This window comes from Coturnix japonica, chromosome 5 (assembly GCF_001577835.2).
Source record: "Coturnix japonica isolate 7356 chromosome 5, Coturnix japonica 2.1, whole genome shotgun sequence".
Classification (NCBI taxonomy): Eukaryota; Metazoa; Chordata; class Aves; order Galliformes; family Phasianidae; genus Coturnix; species Coturnix japonica.
In genome coordinates this window covers 51,947,226-51,965,757 of record NC_029520.1, presented here as the reverse complement: position 1 = coordinate 51,965,757, position 18,532 = coordinate 51,947,226, and the positions used below count along the sequence as shown (strand labels likewise).

Genomic DNA, 18,532 nt, shown 5'->3' with positions numbered 1-18,532 from the left:
TGGCGAGTTCACTGCCATCGAGCCAGCGCAGCTGTTGGCACCATTGTCCCAGCAGCGAAGTAACCAAGTGACCATATTTTCTTTTGGCTGACGTTGTGAAATCCTTTTCTCAGACTCTGCGAATTTCACTCAGTTTAAAAGATCGATCAAATAATGGTCCGTATACTTTTGCTCACCTTTTGCTCTATCAAGCAGTCTTCAGGTTGTTAATGTTGGCAGGCTGTGTTGATGAGGCTGCCCCATCTATAAGTTTTGGAACTCGAGGAAATTCTCGTAAAGAAAATTTAGCTTTTGGCTCCTCGTACTGACTCTGACGCCTGACTCTGAAACGCTTGTGTTATTTCCTCCAGGCGACCTTTCCTCCTTCTTCGTCTGCTCCTAACTTTCTCTCTCACTAAACTTTCTCTGCTACCTCTGACTTTCTTCTCCTCTCTAACATCTTCTTTATACTGCTCTAAGACAACCTCTGCTCCGCCGACTTCCTCTGGTCTTCTGATCTCCTGCTCTCCTGAGATCCCCCTGACCCTCCTGAGTCCCCCATGCTTTCCTGGATCCCCTGCGATCCTGAGTCCTGCTCTCCTAACTCCCTCCGCTTTCTAAACTCCTTCTGCATTTTCTCTATCCTGAGTTGAAACTCGTTTTGTTTGTTCGCCCTCTTACAGGGGCAAACCAGCATTGTATCTGGTGCCCCGGTGGTTGGTTTAAGTTGGAGTACATACGGTTTCAGCTTGAGGGTGTCGCATTCTGCCCGGAGATTGTCGTACCTGGACTGGAGGTCTTTGTGTTCAGACTGGAGAGCGTCGTAGTCAGACAGGAGCTCGTCGTACACAGACCGGAGGGTGCTGCGACTGGCTTTGAGGGCGTTGTAGTCGGCCTTGAGGTCAGTGTAACAACGAGTCAATAGAGTCATGTTTGAACTGGAGATCGACGCACTTACACAGGAGGGCGCTGTGCTCGGACTGGAGAGTGTCGTGCTCGGACCGGAGGGCATCGCGCTCAGTCTGGAGAGTGTCATGCCTCGGACGGAGGCATCGCGCTCAGTCTGGAGAGTGTCATGCTCGACCGGAGGGCATCGCGCGTCAGTCTGGAGAGTGTCATGCTCGGACCGGAGGGCGCCGTGCTCGGACTGGAGAGCGTCGTGCTCGGACCGGAGGGCATTATGCTCGGACTGAAGAGTGTTGTCTCGGTCTGGAGGGCATTGTGCTCAGTCTGAAGAGCGTTATGCTCGGACTGGAGGGCTTATGCACAGACTGAGAGTGTTGTGCTCGGACTGGAGGGTGTCGCAGTTGGATTGGAAGGCATCATGCTTGGCCTGGAGGGTGCGCACTCAGACTGGCGGCGTCATACTTGGACTGGAGAGTGTTGTGCTCGGTCTGGAGGGCATTGTGCTCGGTCCGGAGGGCATCGCGCTCAGTCTGGAGAGTGTTGTACTCGGACCGGAGGGCGCTGTGCTCGGACTGGAGAGTGTCGTGCTCGGACCGGAGGGCGTCGCGCTCAGTCTGGAGAGTGTTGAGTTGGGATTGCAGGGAGCTTTTCTCATCCCAAAGTTTTTCTGCGTCAGCTCTAAGACTCTCTTTCTCGTACCAGATTGAGTCTCGTTGGTACAGGAGATCTTTTCTCTCAGCTTCAAAAGCTTTTCTCTCTCTACGCTTCTCATCCAAAGTTTTGCTGGCGTCAGCTCTAAGACTCTCTTTTCTCGTACCAGATTGAGTCTCGTTGGTACAGGAGATCTTTTCTCTCAGCTTCAAAAGCTTTTTCTCTCTCTACCTTCTCAGTCCAAAGTTTTTTCTGCCTCAGCTCTAAGACTCTCTCTCTCAGGAATGGTATTGACTAAGGCCCAATAAGCATTAGCTAGGCCCAAATCATTTGTGCCTCCCTGAGATCTGCCTGAGCACAACATCCTGCCTCAAATATGCAATCAAACTCTCAGGATTCTTCAAGTGTCAGGAGTGAAGCTCATAACACTGAAGATGTCTGTCTTTGAGAATCTCTTCAATTCCCTGCCACTCAGTATTCTCTGGTTCTAGGGAAGACTTCCTCCGGATGTTATAAATCCAGATACTGAGTGAGATTATTACAATAATCAACAGTAAGTTCAGGGAGATTAAGAGTGTGACCCACTGATCATTCAAAAACTGCATAAAGGATTCATAGAAAGAAGAGGAGCACGCTTAAAAATCACCATTTCTGTATAATTAGTTGCATTAGTTGCTCCCTCTGGAGCTGTATACAGATACGAAGTGAGCATTGCTAACCATGCTTTCAATCCATTATACAATTGTATAGCTCATAAGAAAAGTGGCTAGCTTAAACATGGCCAATATGTTTCGGAGCGTCTCAAAAGAGAACCAATGGCACACAGTCCCTGGTAAAACAAATTTAGTAGAGAAAACATCTTTTTTTCCTCCAATAGAGAGAGAAAAGTAAAAGAAACAAAGCTCAGCAGTGTTTATAAAATATACCGGAGTATTGGCAGTCCGCTGGACTTTCAAGGTCAAGCTCGCAGGTGCAGATATCCCAAACACGAGATAGCTCCTTAACAGGGAAAAAAACTCGTTAGCTCTGTTAAAAGCTAAAGAGCAACAGAAGAAAAACACAGAAAAAACAGCACAACTCAATTTGCCCGCATTCTCCACCAAAATTCTGTCACGCGTTATGAACTAAAAATCCACCTGCGTCCGTGACAGGGGGCCGTAGGCCCCGGAAGGGGCCCTAGGCGAAAGAAAAAAGTTAATTAGGAAAGAAAAAGAAAACGGCAACGATTAAGGAGGCACACTTATTTACTAATACTATATCGAAATACAGGATAACACAATAGTAATACAATATAATTGAAATTGAGCTAACGAATCAAGCAAAATAGAGAGAGAATGAGTCCCGTAACCGAGAGCCTACTGTAAATCTAGGCGAACGGCTGAAGGCTCCCCACACACTCCCCTGAAACGCCAGAACGTGAAAGCGTCAGAAGACGTCAGTCTGTTCTGCGACAGAGTTAATATAGAGTCCAGGTCCCGTGACCCATCGTGTTGTTCCCTGGGAGATGTAGTCTTCTTCTGATAAGTTGCAGATTCAGTAAAATTATCCATGCTTTATATGATGTTATGATGTGGAATACTGATAGCAAAAATTACAAAATTATTAAACCATGACAATCAGGCATTTAATTAAAGGATGCCAGGCCTTGTTCAGAAAGGCTCGCTGTGCTTGGAGCTGCAGCACCCAGCAGGACTTCTGGAGGCTGCCCAAGAAGGCACAGCTGTGTACATGGGGAGCTCAGTGCCTACAGCAGCTGGGCAATGCATGCAGTAACACCAAGCAAGGCATCTGTAACAGTGCATAAGAGCTCTGCAAAGAGCTGATATACCCTAGGGTTTGTTGGTGATTGCTTTTGGCACACAAATCCCTGCGCAGTGCTCATGTGTTGTGCAGGAGGAGCCTCCTGCTTTCTTTCTTGAGTGGTGTCAAGGAGATGTTGAGAGAGCAGTTTTGTAGTGACGCATGGGCTGAGCTAGCCCACATATATATCATGTAGAAAAAGGTCCCTTGCTGCAAACATGCATCTGGCTTGGCTGTCATTAGTGTACATCAGCAATACAGTTTGGATCACAGATTCTGTATCATAGAACGTCCCAAGTTGGAAGGGACCCATAAAGGATCTGAGTCCAACTCCTGGCTCTATGCAGGACTCAAAAATCAGACCATGTGTCTGAGATCATTGTCTCAGGGTTGCTCCCAGCAGAGGATCTTATAGAATCATTTGAGTTTGATGGGACCTTTAAACGTCGTCTGGTCTCATTCCGCTGTAATGCACAGGGACACCCACAGCTCCATCAGTGCTCACAGCCCATCCCCTGACCTTGGCTGTCTGCAGGGATGGGGCACCACCACCTCTCTGGGCACCCTGTGCAGTGCCTCACTGCCCTCACTGTCAAAACCTTTTTCTTTACAAAAAGACTGGGTCCAAATCTCCCCTCCTTCAGTTTGAAACCATTTCCCCTTTTTCTGTCACTACAGATCTTGCTAAAGAGGCCATCTCCTTCTCTCTTACAGCACCCCCTTTAGATACTCTTCAATAGAGATGCATTCATTTGTTTGGTGAATTCAAGACTTCCTACTTGAGCTCTTCATGTCCAAGGAACAACAGAACCTGTTCCCATGTGGCCATCTCTGGACAGATGTTCAGCTAATGAGAATGCTTCTGGGAGCAGAGATCCAATCCCCCCCCAGGACTGGAGACCACTCTACTTCAGGAGCAGCTGCAGCTGGTGCAGAGTCTACAGGAAAGTGCAGCTCATCTCTATTCTTCTGACATTTCCAGGGCACTGCACTGACTTTGCCCCCAAGGCAAAGTGGCTACTGACACGAATATTTGCTTAATCAGACTGCCACGCTAGGAACCAATTTTGTTTGAAATCCTTTTAATTCTGTTTTGTACATGCAGCCTTAAGTCCTCATGCTGGTTAATGGAGAGTGTTTGGATGCCCCGTGGCAGCTTGTTAACGCTCTGTTAATGCCAATTACAGCAGACCGTGAGTGTGGAGAATCAGGGTGGTTGCTCTGCTGTGGAAAGGGCATGGTTGGAGACACATTTCTGACAACAGTCACAAAATGCAACAAACTTCTCAGCTGAAGGGCAACATGTAATGAAATATAGGCTGGCTTTTAGATTTGTGATCTACAAGCACCGTGATGTGAGATGGGAAAGGTTCAGAACCCTGTTTGGGCACACTGTACATGAGATAGGATGACAGGGCTGCTTGAACTTAGCATCAAATGACCTGGTAACTTTTGCTATGATGAGTGATACCAATGGAGATGTCAGGTGTATATCATGGCTGCTCTCAAAATAACACCTAGAGAAAGGTCCTGTAACAACAAAACCTAGAAAATAGTCTGAGCTGGGATCACAAGAAAGTCTGATCTCATCATAAGGACATGCTTGGATCCATCCAGCAGCAGAAGTTTGCAAAGGACCAAAGCAATCCCAGGGTTTGGACTCAGCAAGCCAACAGGCTGTCAAAGGCTGTTCAAAGTTTTCAGTCACTTGGCAATTTTTAAGCAATTTTTATCTGTAAAAAGAGACCACAGTGTTATATAAGGTAGATGTAATTGCACATAAACAAGTAGAGCCACAGACTTCATTTCTGGCTCTGTTTACAATGCCAGAACTGGCAGACTGATGGGATTTGTCCTAATGAGCTAATTGGGAAAATTTCCCTTGTCTGTTCCATCACAAGCTTGTTGTGCTCTAATCAGCTACTCCTCAACAGCTTATCAGGAACAACTGCGAGCTTTAACCTGCTGTATTCTTCTTGGCTTTGAGATGAGCTGTGAGTGCCTATGAGAGCCAGAGATTTGGACTCAGGGCTGTGGTAAGAGTCCTCATGGCTGAAGGATTGGGTTTTCTTCCTGCATGTTATTGCCCTCCCCCGTTTTCTTTTCGTTCTGTTTTGTTTTTTCCTGGGATTCTTTTCTTCTCCTGGATGATTCATCTTTTCCATATGGGTTGTGATGGGAAATAAGTCCTACCCAAGTTTGTCTTGTTCTTCTCAAAACTGCATCTAGCTTTAATTACCATGGTTACCTGCATCTCTGCACTCTATCAGGGAGCACCGCTGAATGCAAACCAGCTGAGAGCAGGGAAAAGATTCTTATTTCTACCAGCATAAAAAAATCTCTCTCCTGATTCCTGTATCCCAGGTCTGAATTTCCCATTGATTTTTTTCTTTCTGTTCATCCTGATGAACTCTTTTGAGCACTCTGCAGGCCAATACTTATAGCAAATGCTCCAGAGAGGGTATGCACAATAAGCCAGAGATTCTGACCAACAACAAACAACAGAGTTATTTCAAAACACATTAATCATCCGAGCTCCTTTGTTCAGAGAACAGTGCAGGTAGCAGGAGGTTCCTATGTACTCTTGATCAAGCAGTGCAGCTTGAATACAAAGAATACAATAATTCACTTCTCCCTTTAAATCTGCATAATTCAATGCTTACTAATGATAAAACTTAGAAAGCTAATTTGGGCATTTGTAGTCTGCACATCAAAGTCCACAATACTGCAGGTGTCTCCTTACATTTTCATAATTCCCTTAATGGACTTAGGATACCTTGCTTGGCTGTCTGTTATGTGATTACTTATCTGTTATACTCCCAAGCACCTGAAAGTTAGGACTGCAGGTTTCCGAGCATGCCTTTTTCTTATGGAAGAGCCATAAGCAGCGTGAGCTGACCATTCCTGAATGTCAGCCCTTGTTTATTTAATAACAGCTGCATTTATCATAGAATCATGGGATGGGCTGGGATGGAAGGGTCCTCAAAGCTCATCTAATTCCAGCCCCCACAATGGTGCCCCCTCAGCTCAGGCTGCCCATGGCCCCATCCATGGCCTTAGGCACCCCAAGGGATGGGACACCCACGGCTCTGGGCAGCCTGTGCTTACACCATAAATGGTAAGGAAGGCTAACTGATGAGAAATAGCATCCTTGTTGATAAATACTACTCAATGTAAGGATATAGTCTGAGCATTTTCAGTCAGGTTTTTTTCAGTATCACAGATAAAGTAAAGGAAGCATTTTCTGTGACTTGTTCTGGTGTTTGTTGCCATAAAGGAAACAATCAGCACTTCAAGGCTATGGGAGCCAACAGCACCATTCAGTGGAGGTATGGATCTGATAACCTAAAGCCTTCATGAGGCTGAGCCAGGATTAAATCTAAGCAAACCAGATTTACTACTCAGGTGACTTGTAAATCTATAGCTCAGATGAGGAAGCAGAGCTTATTAGCAACAGCATGCAAAGATAGGTGGCCTGCTTACAGATCCAAGGAGGCAATACACAGCTGAATTGATGGGTAACACTGTCACATAACTACTTACAGACTTCTCTTAGAGCCATAACTGCTGGTGCTTTAACCCCCCTCTAGTGTGAGGCAACCATTTGACTGTAATATGTCCAGAAAAAGCTGAAAGATCTGAGGGACAACACACGTCAGGCATCACTCCCTTATACATGTGGGGCTTCACTGGGTACTATGTAGATCCTGGGCTTTGTTAGCACTGGAGACCCTACCAGCTCTCTAAGTATATTTCTTTTTCAGTACAAATATATGCAGACATTTTTAGGAGACCTTTCAGAGAAAATCAAATCAAAACAATACCTCTCTGAAACAGTGGGATTCATCCTTCCCCAGGAACCAGTTCTACATTGTTCAATAAAAAGCTCGAGCATAACCAAGAAAAATGGCTCCAGAGTGTATTTCTGGTTGCCAAGAATTTATTACTGCAGATGCAGATGGACGTGGCTATTCCTAAGTAAATAGATTGGACCAGTTCTGAGTGCTGCAGGGGGCCGTGAGGGATTCTCTTGAATGCCATCCAGCAGAAGCAATGCCAGCCACCAAGTAAAATATCCTGCCATCAAAACCCAGGCCACGTCCTTATTTTGTCCAAAGAAGTGGACTGGTGTACTCTTCATGGCAGTGTGACTTGTGACAGCTAACCTGTGCTGGGCCCCATCCAGCCTTGTTGTTACATGGGTGATAGTGTGGTGTAGGTGTAGGTAGGTGAGGGCCTGAAATCATAGAATCATTGAATGGCTTAGGTTGGAGGGGACCTTGAGGATTCCATCAGCCCACTGTGGGCCAGTTGCCCCCACCAGCCCCATCCAGCCTGGCCTTGGGCACCTCCAGGGATGAGGCATCTTTGAGTCATCTCCACCATCTGCAATACACCTGGTGCATCCTTTCATGCATCATGTAGATTGGGTTATCAGCACCTGGGGTGGAGCCAGGACATTTTGGTTCCCACTGCAGGAGGGTTCCTCAGCATTGCCAGACAGGAGAAGATGAATAACACCACAAAGCTTTCTAGCAGGGGATGCAGGAGCCAAGGTTCCTCTTGCAGTGGACGATCTTTGCCTCACTGTCTATTTAGCCAAAAGAAAAAAGTAAGAGAACAAGAGACGTCTGTGTTTGCTGAAGCAGTACAAAGAAACTCTAAAGCATCCAAAGCTCAAAGCTTCGATGTATAAATCAAACATGTTTCAGCTCACACGCCATTTACTGCAAATACAATGCTGGGAATTCAATATTTGCCTTCTGGAACAGGAGGTGTTTCACTGGGCCCTTCTGTGGCATGATATTATTCTTGTCCACTGACCGAATGAGTCTCAGGCTGAAGTTTCCCCTGCAAATGCTGGTGATTACTGGAGCAATTTGAAACGATATTCATTTCATGCTCATTGTTAGAAAAGACATCTCTGCCTGTAAATGTGTTTGCTCGGTCAAGAGCTGAAAGCAAACAGACAAAAGAGGGACAAGCAGTCAAGGCAATCTCTGGGAAAAGAAATAGCTCTTCATAGCAAAACATTCACTTACAGTAGACTTAAGCCTCAACAATGGCAAAGGCGCCGTGAGGGGTTTAACATTCAGAGGAGTGAAGGGATGAATAATTTGCAGTGCACCTGGTGCTCAGAGCTCAGTACCAGCTGGAGCAACCATGGCTCAGAGATTGTATTGGGGACCAGAGCTCACAACAGCACGAGGCATCTCCAGTTCGTTATCATGTTTGCCATGGGGGAGAATTGAGATCCTGGCCTCTCTTTCCCCCAGTCCAATTCCTTTTAATGTTTGGTTTCTTTAACAGGTATTTTAGAAAGATTTCTGAAAGCATCACTTCTAGAAGTGCCTCCCCTATGGATGGATTGTGCAGCCGTGTACTCTCAAATTGGAGTGGAAAGTAAATTGTGTTTCGTGGATCCATGTGAAGACTGTCCATGGGAATTATACCTTTTTGCTTTATTTCTAAAGCTCCGAAGGAAGTGAATTACAGAATTAGAGTTCATTTTACAGCTTATTAAAAGCAGAGTAACACAAAAAGTATTCTTGAAAGTTTTTAAGTTTCCCTTTCCTTTTTCATTTTTGTGGAATATACAGGGATTGAGGTTTGTGATTCTTGATGAGGAAGAATCCAGATAGAAACTTGGCCATTTGCATAATATTTCTATGAATTGCAGCACCCCAGGTGGATCCTGTGTGACATGGGCTCTGCATCCAGCATCACCACCAGGTGAGGTGGCTCCAGCACCAGGCAGTGCTCACCAGTTCTCCCCTGCTGATGGGTCTGGTGCAGAAGAAAGGGAAAGCAGCCAGCATCCCTCATCTTGGTGGTCTCAGAGCCTGAGGATTGCTGCTTAGCACCACACGTGGGTTTAAAGAGGGGAGGTTCAGGTGAGGTATTAGGAAACATTAATTCTCCAGAAGAGCAGTGCTGCAGTGGCACAGCTGCCCATGGAGTGCTGGGGTCACCATCCCTGGAGATGCTCCAGAGCCATGGAGATGTGGCACTGAGGGACGTGGGCAGTGGGCACAGTGGGGTGGTTGGGGTTGAGTTTGGGGATCTCGGAGGTCTTTTCCAATCTGAATGATTGGAACACAACAGCTGAGATATCTCCATATCAGCCCTGTTCTTACCTAGAGGGTCAGAGTTGGGCACTGCAGAAAAAGAGGCAGGTTAACAGCACAGAGCTCCGGCTGAAAAGGCAGAGATAAGACAAGGAGGAAGGACTGCCAACTGCACTATGAATGAATTTCCTATGCAAATGGATTGTATAGCAGAAATATCCAGAATTAGAATGAGGTGAGTTTTTTCCTAGAGTTATTAATCATATTGCTTTGGGGCTTTCAGCCACTCTTATGCTGTTGGAAACGAGGTGCAAATTTAACAGTTTCTTTGTAAAGCTGCCTACTGAAGTACACTTAGTCCTACAGCAAACACGTGGTGATGTGAACAAGTGGGAGGTGTCTGAGGCTCAGGGCCTTTGTAATCACTGTGATATTGGGGTTCTGTCAATACTTGTCATACTTGGAGAACAGTCACGTCAGACACAAGAGACCACAAAAAGAAAATGCTATTATTATCTATGTCTAATCTTTTCTGTATGTGGCATATAATAGATTGAGCTGGTCTAAGTTTATGCTGTGTTTCCCTTGAGCATTGACTATCTTGAGCTGAGAGCAAAAAAACATCCCTCACAACTTAGCACTGAGCTTCTTTGCCCCAGTTCTTCTTATCCCAAGCATTTCAACGTCTTTCTTTACATGGTATTTATTACAAGTTATATATTTATTTGTTCACATTGGCTCATGAATTATTTTACCATACTTAAGCTACTTCAGATCCAGCATTCAACAGATGCTACCCCCTCCTCCATTATAGCAGATAAAGTGAGGTGTGAACTTTCTCTGTACATCCACGTTTCATAATGAAAGTTGGAATACAGCAATATTTTCTAGAGAGCTAATCCTGAAAACAAAGCGAGGCAAACTGAAGCTGAATCTCTCCCTCTCACTATTAGTCACCAGACAGATAGTTTATTTTAAGCTGGGAAAGTTCTGAGGAAATATTACAATAGGAGGGAAATTGCATACAAATGTTTAATTAGAAGCTTTTTTTCCCCACGCTGAATGATAATCCTTGAAGAATCTGTGGGCCTAATTGGTGTTGTTCTACTCCTTCTTTTTTTGCAGCTCTAAAAAAAGACCAGGGGTGAGCTGACATGAGAGGGAAATTACCATTCAGGTGGGAAGGGGCTGTGATGGTGAAGGCAAAAGTGGGCAAGGAATTGAGAAGAGAAGGATCTGTGGAGGTGGAAGAAAAGGCAAGTCGTGAGAGGGAGTCTGAAAGTCTGACGGGCAAAAGTTGAGGCTGATATTGAAATGTGTTTTCAAGCCCATCCTCCAAGCTCCAGGAATGGTCGGTCTATCCAGAAGCTGCAGCATGCCCTGATAGAAAGAACTGTTAGAAACCTTTTCCCTCACAAACTTCTAGTGATAATGTATAACAATCATAGTTCAGTGGGCATTTGTTAATGTGAGTTCAGAAACCAGCTTGTAGAGGGAGAGGAAATCACCACTCATGATGCCTCCCCCGAGGATTTTCCTGCATAATAACAGCTGTATGAATGGATGATGGAATATCAAAATAATAAGGGAGCAATATGAAGCTTTTCCTCATCCCTTCCTGTACACTGTTCACAGAATGAAAATGTAGAGGTTAAGTACCCACATCATCAAGAAACCTTAAAATCAGAGGCTAACGTTAACCTCAGTATTAAATATTGAGGATCCAGCTGAATCTTTGCAGATGCGCTTTTCATTCCAGCCCTCGCTTGCTGAATGTGCTCAGTGCATTAAAAATGCTCTGTCACAGAGAGGAGAACTACTTGACATGGAGTTCAAAATCAGGCTGTAATTCCCTGTGCCAAAGCAGAAGGGTCCACGTTGTGGAGATGGAGCACGAACAGCCACATTATTGCCAAGTCAGCATTTTCTTCACATTATCCTTTGCTTTATTATATTCCTCTGTTTAAGCCTTATGGAGCAGCCAACTTTTTTTCTTACAAAGTAGTTCTGATCTCCCAGCTTTCAGGAAGGTTCTTGCAGAGGACTTTATAGGACACAAACCACGTGGCAGTGTACAGGCTGGATAACATTGGTTGGCTCCAGCTAAGGCTGGCATTGCTGTCATCCAAAATGTTTGAAAGAAGCGTGAACAAAACATACTTTGCCTAGTGCATACATCTGAAATCCCCTTCTTTGCTCATCATGTAAGCATCTATGTATAAATATATATGGAATATACATATACATATGGAATCATGTATTAAATGTGGAGGTTGGTGGCCATACATGTGGCAGAGGATTGGAGCTTGATGATCCCTGAGGTCCCTTCTAACCCAAGCCGTTCTATGACTGTATGAAATACAATTGCTTTGACACTTACTTGCATTTAAATTACAGAGATTAAAATACTCCCCCCCCCCTCCAAACAAACACAAAAAGGAAAACCTCACCTCATCTGTGAATATTGCCAGAAGCTGTTTTGGGGCTAATTTTGCTGTACTTAGGAAGATTTGTAGATTTTAATGGCTTGGCAGAACAATTCCAAAAAACCTCTGCTAATCCTTATTGAAGTGAGGTCAAAGCATGCACTGCAGAGTGGGCTTCTTCAGATCCAGCTCCAAAAATTCGCCTTGCATTTTAATCAGTGGGGCACTCTCCTGTGAAGCTGTAGAAGAGAAAAATATCCTTAATACAGCTTAATATTGGCTGAGGTGGGCTAAGAAATAGAAGCAGCAACTTACCAGGATACTAACTGATGATAATTCAGGTAGCAATTGAATTCCTTCTATTTTATCTGAATCATTTAAATAAACCATGGCTAGTTGATTTTTTTGTTTGCTTATATATTTTAGGGTTAGGACTCATTTTCTTTTTAATGCCATCATGATTCATTAATTCATGGTATCTTGACTGTGCATGGAAACGTCTCCCATGAGCCAGTGTCATAGAAGCTAATACATATTGCTGCCTGTTTCTGTCTGGGCAATGAGAAAAGCATTAGGAGTTGATGAACTACACTGCAGATCTCCCTTTCCTTTCCCAATAAAACTCTCAATGCCAAGTTAGCCAACAAGTTTGCAAAGTAATTTTCCATTTTCATCCTGCCCATAGATGAAACCAGACTCTAGGATCACTCAACTCCTATGCCTGAATCTCCAAGCAACCCTACCTGTGCCCACAGGCATTACCAGGCCTGACACCAGGTAAGGTGGGAAGGCACATATCTGAATCATTGCAGCCCACTTGGATCACCCTCACTCCCAGGACTGGGTGGCTGTAATAGGAAATGAGCCCTGATCTGTTCTGATTTCCAAGCAAGGGAAATGGAAATTTATGCCACCTGCAACATGCAGGACTACGCCAGGGACAGCATATCCCTTGCAAACCCAGTTGTCCTTAGGGCTCATTCTCTTTGTGGTTTCATCTTTCCCATGCACTGGGAAATGACTGTCTTCCAGTATGGCCAGCTGTCTGCTCAAACACACAGAAGATATTTATGCATCTTTCACCTGCTCCTGCAGGACCTGAATTTATGTTGCTTGGGCTGTAACCCCCCTGCACAGCCTCCCAAATAATTTTTTCCACGGAGCAGCGGAGATACAGTTCAAAATGATAGCTGTTTTACAACAAACCTTTATTACCTCTCAGAAGCACTTAAAGCACTCTTTACTGGTTGCTTTTCTTTTAGACACTCTTCTTTGACCCTTCATAAAGCATTTCAGAGGATTTTGTTCCCTTTCCTCTTCTTTTCAGTTTCTCAGAAACATCCATAGTGAAAATCCTGGCTTTCAGTTATCACAGAAAAAGGCCATAAATAACAGTTCCAGCAGTGCCTGGTGCTGGTGAGAATCTGCAGGGTGAACTCTGCCCTCAGCTTTTTATCCTAAGTTTTCACTCTGTCAAAATCTACCAGTGATAGACTGACTTACCCTCCTAAATCCATGAGATCTTATTATAAAAAGAAGGGTGATGCTAACCAAACAGACTGGACTCCTCATTGCAGCACATATTCAGTGCTGTCATGCCCTATGTCAGACTTTTTGCCCAGGAGTGGTGGGTTCACCATCCCTGGAGATGCACCAGAGCCATGGAGATGTGGTACTGAGGGATGTGGGCAGTAGGCACAGTGGGGTGGGATGGAGTTGGGCTTTGAGATCTCAGATGTCTCTTCCAACCTTAGTAATTCCGTAATTCTATGAGAGTCTATGTTGAACATGATGATTTTTTCTAAAAAGAAAGTCATTAAAGGATTTGTGGAAAAGCAAATCTCTATCATACTAATAATTTAAGACAAGGAGGGGACACTTGTATCTCCTCCAGACATCTGAGAGAATAGTTTAGTCTGTTAACTAATATAAAAGAAGTATGCCTGTATTCCACTTTATATTGCAAAGATTATTAACTGAAGAATGTGCTTAAAATATGTTTAAAAATTCACTGAATTGATGCAGTTTACCATAGATCCACTCTCTGGAGACTAGAGATTGAAGAGGTAATATGGTAAGGCTAAAATTTGACAGGTAATTAAGAGCGTGGGAGCAGACAAATATTTAGGAGTGGGTTTTTAGTTGTGCCCAAGGCTGGGTCTTCACAGCAGCATAATGATTAAGGAACTAATTTCAAAGCAGCACATCCAGGCACTATTTGAGATACTGTTGAGGTATTTGAGACAGGCAACTCCACCTCAGAAAGGAAACATCATTTCTGTGCATAGGTACAGGGTGCAACAGAAGGGCAGCTGGGTTTCCAAGCACTGAAAATGCTTTAGGACTGATCTGTGAGTCTAAAATATCCCTGTTTTCACATTGCTCTTCATCAGAATTGGAAGCAACTAAAAACAAGTCTGATGAATTCTAATAGAAGAATTATTTTCCCTACCAACAGGCCACCATTTGAAAAGCCTCAGTTTCTGAAATAAATGCATCTCACAGCCTTGCTATTTCAAGCCAGCCCAGCACTTCAGACATCACTGCTCCTTGTGTTTCTGCAGCCTGAAACAGTTCTTAGTTCTGTTCCCATCATTTGAGATCATTCAGGCTTTGGTGTAGCAGCCTTCCAGGCTGAACAGGGAACTCCTTTTGGATCTAGAGCAGAAAAAGAAAACGTGATCCCCGGAAGCAACGTCTGTCTTCATTGGGAGAATACAGAGGTGCAGTTTGCATCTGCAGGTAGATAAAGAGGAGAAAAAGGCCAACTTGAGTTGACACTGGTCAGTGTGGTGTCAGACAATAAACAGGCTTCTACAATTATAATAACAGCAAGAGAGGGTCTAAGGAAAACTGGTAGTTGGTGCAGATGGTCACTAAATGGTTAAGGAAGAGGCACTTAATGGCATTTTCCCCCCTCATTTTTTAATAATTATGATAGAATGTCAGCTATTCCACTTTACTCCACCCTACCCTCTTCTATTCCATTTCATTCTATCCTACTCTACTTCATCTCATCCCATTCCCCTCTCTTGCCTGTGAATTCCACACTGTTGCACATGTTGTTTGTATTAATTCAAGCACTGAGTTGCTGTGATTGGATTTCACTCTAATGAATTAAAAGTGATTTCCTCAATTAAAGCTTGCATTTTATCTTCTACCATTCACATACATGTACACAGTGTTACACACTACTGAACAAATGCATAGTTACAGTAAAAATTAAAGTAAGGACAGGAATTTAGTCAATAATTTGGCAATAATTTGTGCCCCTTCGGCACAAATAATTTTGTCTGCAAATAATCTTGTCATCTGTTTTCCATAGTTGGTACAAATCATCTGCAAAGACACTGTTATAGAAGCCTCTGCTCATCCCTATTTCACCAAGCAATTCTACTGCAAAACACATCCTATTTCCAACAAGAATAGAATGCATTTTATGGCCTTCAAAGTCTGAAACTTCTTGCATAATAACACATGCCAAAAGCTAAAAGAATAAATATTACAGATTAATGAATCCATAACAGCTTTTCCCCTCGGGACAGAGAACCTTTTGGAAAGCACTAAAAGGAACAGACCTGAATATTGTGATATGAAACAGCCCCCTTTTTATCTTTCTCATTTGACTCCCGCGCTTTTATTGCCACTGATTTGGATGAAAATGGACATTTTGCATCATTATTTCTGCCTGTTAAATAAGATTTTTGTTGGAAGTTTCAGCTTTAAATGAAAACTCAGTGCACAGATGCTGATCTGAAAATGAGAGAGGACTTTATCCTAAAGGTAGCCAATTCCTTTCCTTTCTGAGTCCAATAAAGGGTCGTCATCTTATATTTTCAGAACTTTGAAACGTTTCAAATGTAAATATAAGACATTAATCGGCTTTTTCTTAAGACCTCACACATAAAAGCAGAACACTTGAGGTATCACACAAAGTCAAATAACACTTAATAAAAGCTACTTGTAGCAATGCTTTTAGCAATTGAAATAACCAACATTAAGCAAACCTCCCAGTGCTTGCTGATGAATAGCAGAACCCTCCACTCGGGTAAATGATCCTTTCAGTGGCAGGATGAGGTGAGATAAAAGCTTGACCTGCAAAGGAAGGCGTCAGTAGCGCAACCACTGCAAGTCTTAAAGCAGTATTCAAAGTATATTTGCAGGTAGGCATGATGACTTGGGGACGTGTAGTTTAAAGAACAATTCAAAAGTAAATACATTTATAATCACGAAGATTTATTTCACCTTGTCCACATGGAACCGCATAAAAAGTCTTAATGATTAAGGGGCAGGAGTATAAATGACACTGATCGAGTTTAAAAGCTCACGGCATTTGTGAAGTGCATAGAGATGGATAATCGTTGGAGGAAAGTAACTCTTCTGCTACAGTTTGGTAGATTACTTAATTGTAATTAAAATATCCTGCTGCCAGCCTTCCTAGCTGGAATTTTCATTTTAATACAAAATTGTACTTGAAATTAATTACTGTATGTCTCAACTCATCGGGAACTGACTTTTCTGACACTTAGAATGTCAGTTCTAATGACAACAATGCTGAGAGCAGGCATTAACCTTGCCCAGGTTTCCTCCCTTGCCTCTCAGGAACTGCTGTAGTGCAGTGACTTGGGCCACTGAAGACACTGAGTGTTTTGTTTATTCAAAACTACCAGGAAGCACTCCTCACCTCCCACGAGGGTGAAGACCCACAATGGTAGATGGTAGATCTACTGGCTTTGCAAACACCAACTCCCGGTGACACAACCAATGCTCTCTCCAATGCATTGTGTTTCCAAGTATGGTGAACGTTCCTCCTAAAGCTGAGCTCTTCCAAACCTACAGCTGTCAGACAGCTGCAGCACAAACATTAGAATAATGGAATCACAAGGTTGGAAAGGACCTATAAGATCATCCAGTCCAACTGTCCTCCCTCTACCATACCTACAGAAAACCCCTAAACCATATCTCCTAGTTCCCTGTCCAGACGCTAGATTCCTAAGGGATTTGTCAGCAGTCATAAGTCACTGCAAATAATGCAACCACACTCAGTTTTCATGACTTGACTTAGAGATGAAAAACAAAAATCCTTAAGGAAAAGAAAAAAAAGAAGGTCAAATTTCAAAGCTCCTTAAAGAGTAGAACTTCAAAATTGTTTTTTTTTCCCCCATCTCCCAGAGTGAGGGTCAGGTTGGATATTAGGAAACATTTATTCTCTGAAAGAGCAGCAATGGACAGACATGGCCGCCCAGGGGGTGTCTGAGAACTGCGAAGATGTGGCACTGAGGGAGATGGTGGGGGTGGGTTGGCTTTAGACATGGAAATCTTAGAGGTCTTCTCCAGATGGACTGATTCTGTGAATCTTTGATCCTATGAATGGTAAGTTGCTGACATTCAGTTTAGTCTTTTTCATTTCAGCGACCATGGAAGACATCCAGTGCAAGAAAAAGAAGCAGCCACAAAGTCGCAGCCATTTGGCGTAAAATAACTGCTCCATGGCTCCTGCTGTTGTGTGGGCACATCAAACACAACGCTTTTTAAGGGTGCTTCTGAACAGCATATTCATTTTTCTGCTGCAATTCTCCTTTGCAGTACCACAGCTCAGCCAGAAGTGTTGACTTCCAGCTAGAGCTTATTTAAGGAAAAGTGGGAGGAAAGAAATTAATTACTGGGTCAGGGCTGAGCCATTCTTTGGTTTCAGCTTTGCGCTGGCGTTCCTCAAATGAATTTTTAGAATTATTTTATTAATGGAAATGTGGGCAGGTGGACTTGGAAACACAATTCTTCACTGGCTCAAATAAGAATATGAAGTATTTTATACCTTCCTTAGGGCTTTACTTTGCTCTTTCAGCCATCCTAAAGCAGTTCTTTATCTCAGTAGCCAACCTGCCTTTTTCTTCTGCTTTGACACTGCCCTGTGCTGCTCTCTCACATCCTCCCACATTCTCACACACATCCTACAGCTTAAATACTATCTCAGAAATGCATGCAACATCTGCATTGAAGTACAGCTGTATGCAAAAAGAAGTAGATAATACAATGGCAGATGGCACTGGGGAACATGCAGTGGTTCTGATACTCCCAGCAGCATTATTTGAATGCATGCTTGTAGCAATTGGACAGATGAGTACAGTGAGGAAGGCATTACAATAGAAGTGTGATGACAGAATGCCTAGCACAATAGAAAGGTGCAATAAAGGAAGAGAAGAAGATAGCTCACCTACATCTGGAGAGTCTAGGTTTACAGGGAAAGGCTTCATCAAGGAGATATTTCCAGAAGAAGGCCCTTCCTCAGTGGCAGTCAGCCCTTAAATGAGATCTAAGAGAGGGTCAGCCAGGCTCCACCCCTTCCAGTTGCGCAGCTGAATTGCCTTCACCTGTGCTCCCAGGGCTGACTAGTCCTTTCCCCAGGTGCTCAATCAGTGGTTCAGGCTGTGACCCAACAGTTTCCATACAGTACCTCATTTCCACACTGTACTGCACAGAGCAGGGCTTTGCTGCTGGCCTCCTGGATTGGCAGGTACTCTGCCATTAGAGTAAGGGAACCAACACATCTCTATGGACTGTATGGGGAAACACCCTGATTCTCCACTGCCATCCTAACTGTATGTTGCCTTCTCTCCCCTTGCCTGAGACAAAACATTCAGGTTCTTACATTCCTTTTCTAAATTCTTCACAGCTGCTCTATGGTTTCAGATTCAAGGCTGG

General features: G+C 43.8%; 2 long non-coding RNA genes across 7 annotated transcripts in view; one reads left to right on the top strand and one right to left on the bottom strand.

Annotated features, from left to right (window-relative positions):
• LOC107315493 overlaps positions 1–8,862 on the top strand; it is a 26,471-nt gene extending 17,609 nt beyond the window's left edge. For both annotated transcript variants that reach the window (XR_004307499.1, XR_004307500.1), the window contains exon 3: positions 4,051–8,862. This is a non-coding gene — a long non-coding RNA (uncharacterized LOC107315493). The remainder of the gene's footprint in view (positions 1–4,050) is intronic.
• A 1,086-nt stretch (positions 8,863–9,948) lies between these two features.
• Positions 9,949–18,109, bottom strand: LOC107315474. 5 transcript variants are annotated; one of them, XR_004307497.1, is made up of 5 exons: positions 18,045–18,109; positions 15,838–15,925; positions 13,046–14,566; positions 11,855–12,069; positions 9,949–10,784 (listed from the first exon to the last, which is right to left on the bottom strand). It is a non-coding gene; the product is annotated as an uncharacterized LOC107315474 (long non-coding RNA). The 5 variants fall into 5 exon arrangements; XR_001555929.2 differs by lacking the exon at positions 9,949–10,784 and adding an exon at positions 11,421–11,522 and having other exon boundaries at positions 15,827–15,925; XR_001555925.2 differs by lacking the exon at positions 9,949–10,784 and adding an exon at positions 11,421–11,522.
• Positions 18,110–18,532: the final 423 nt, after the last annotated feature.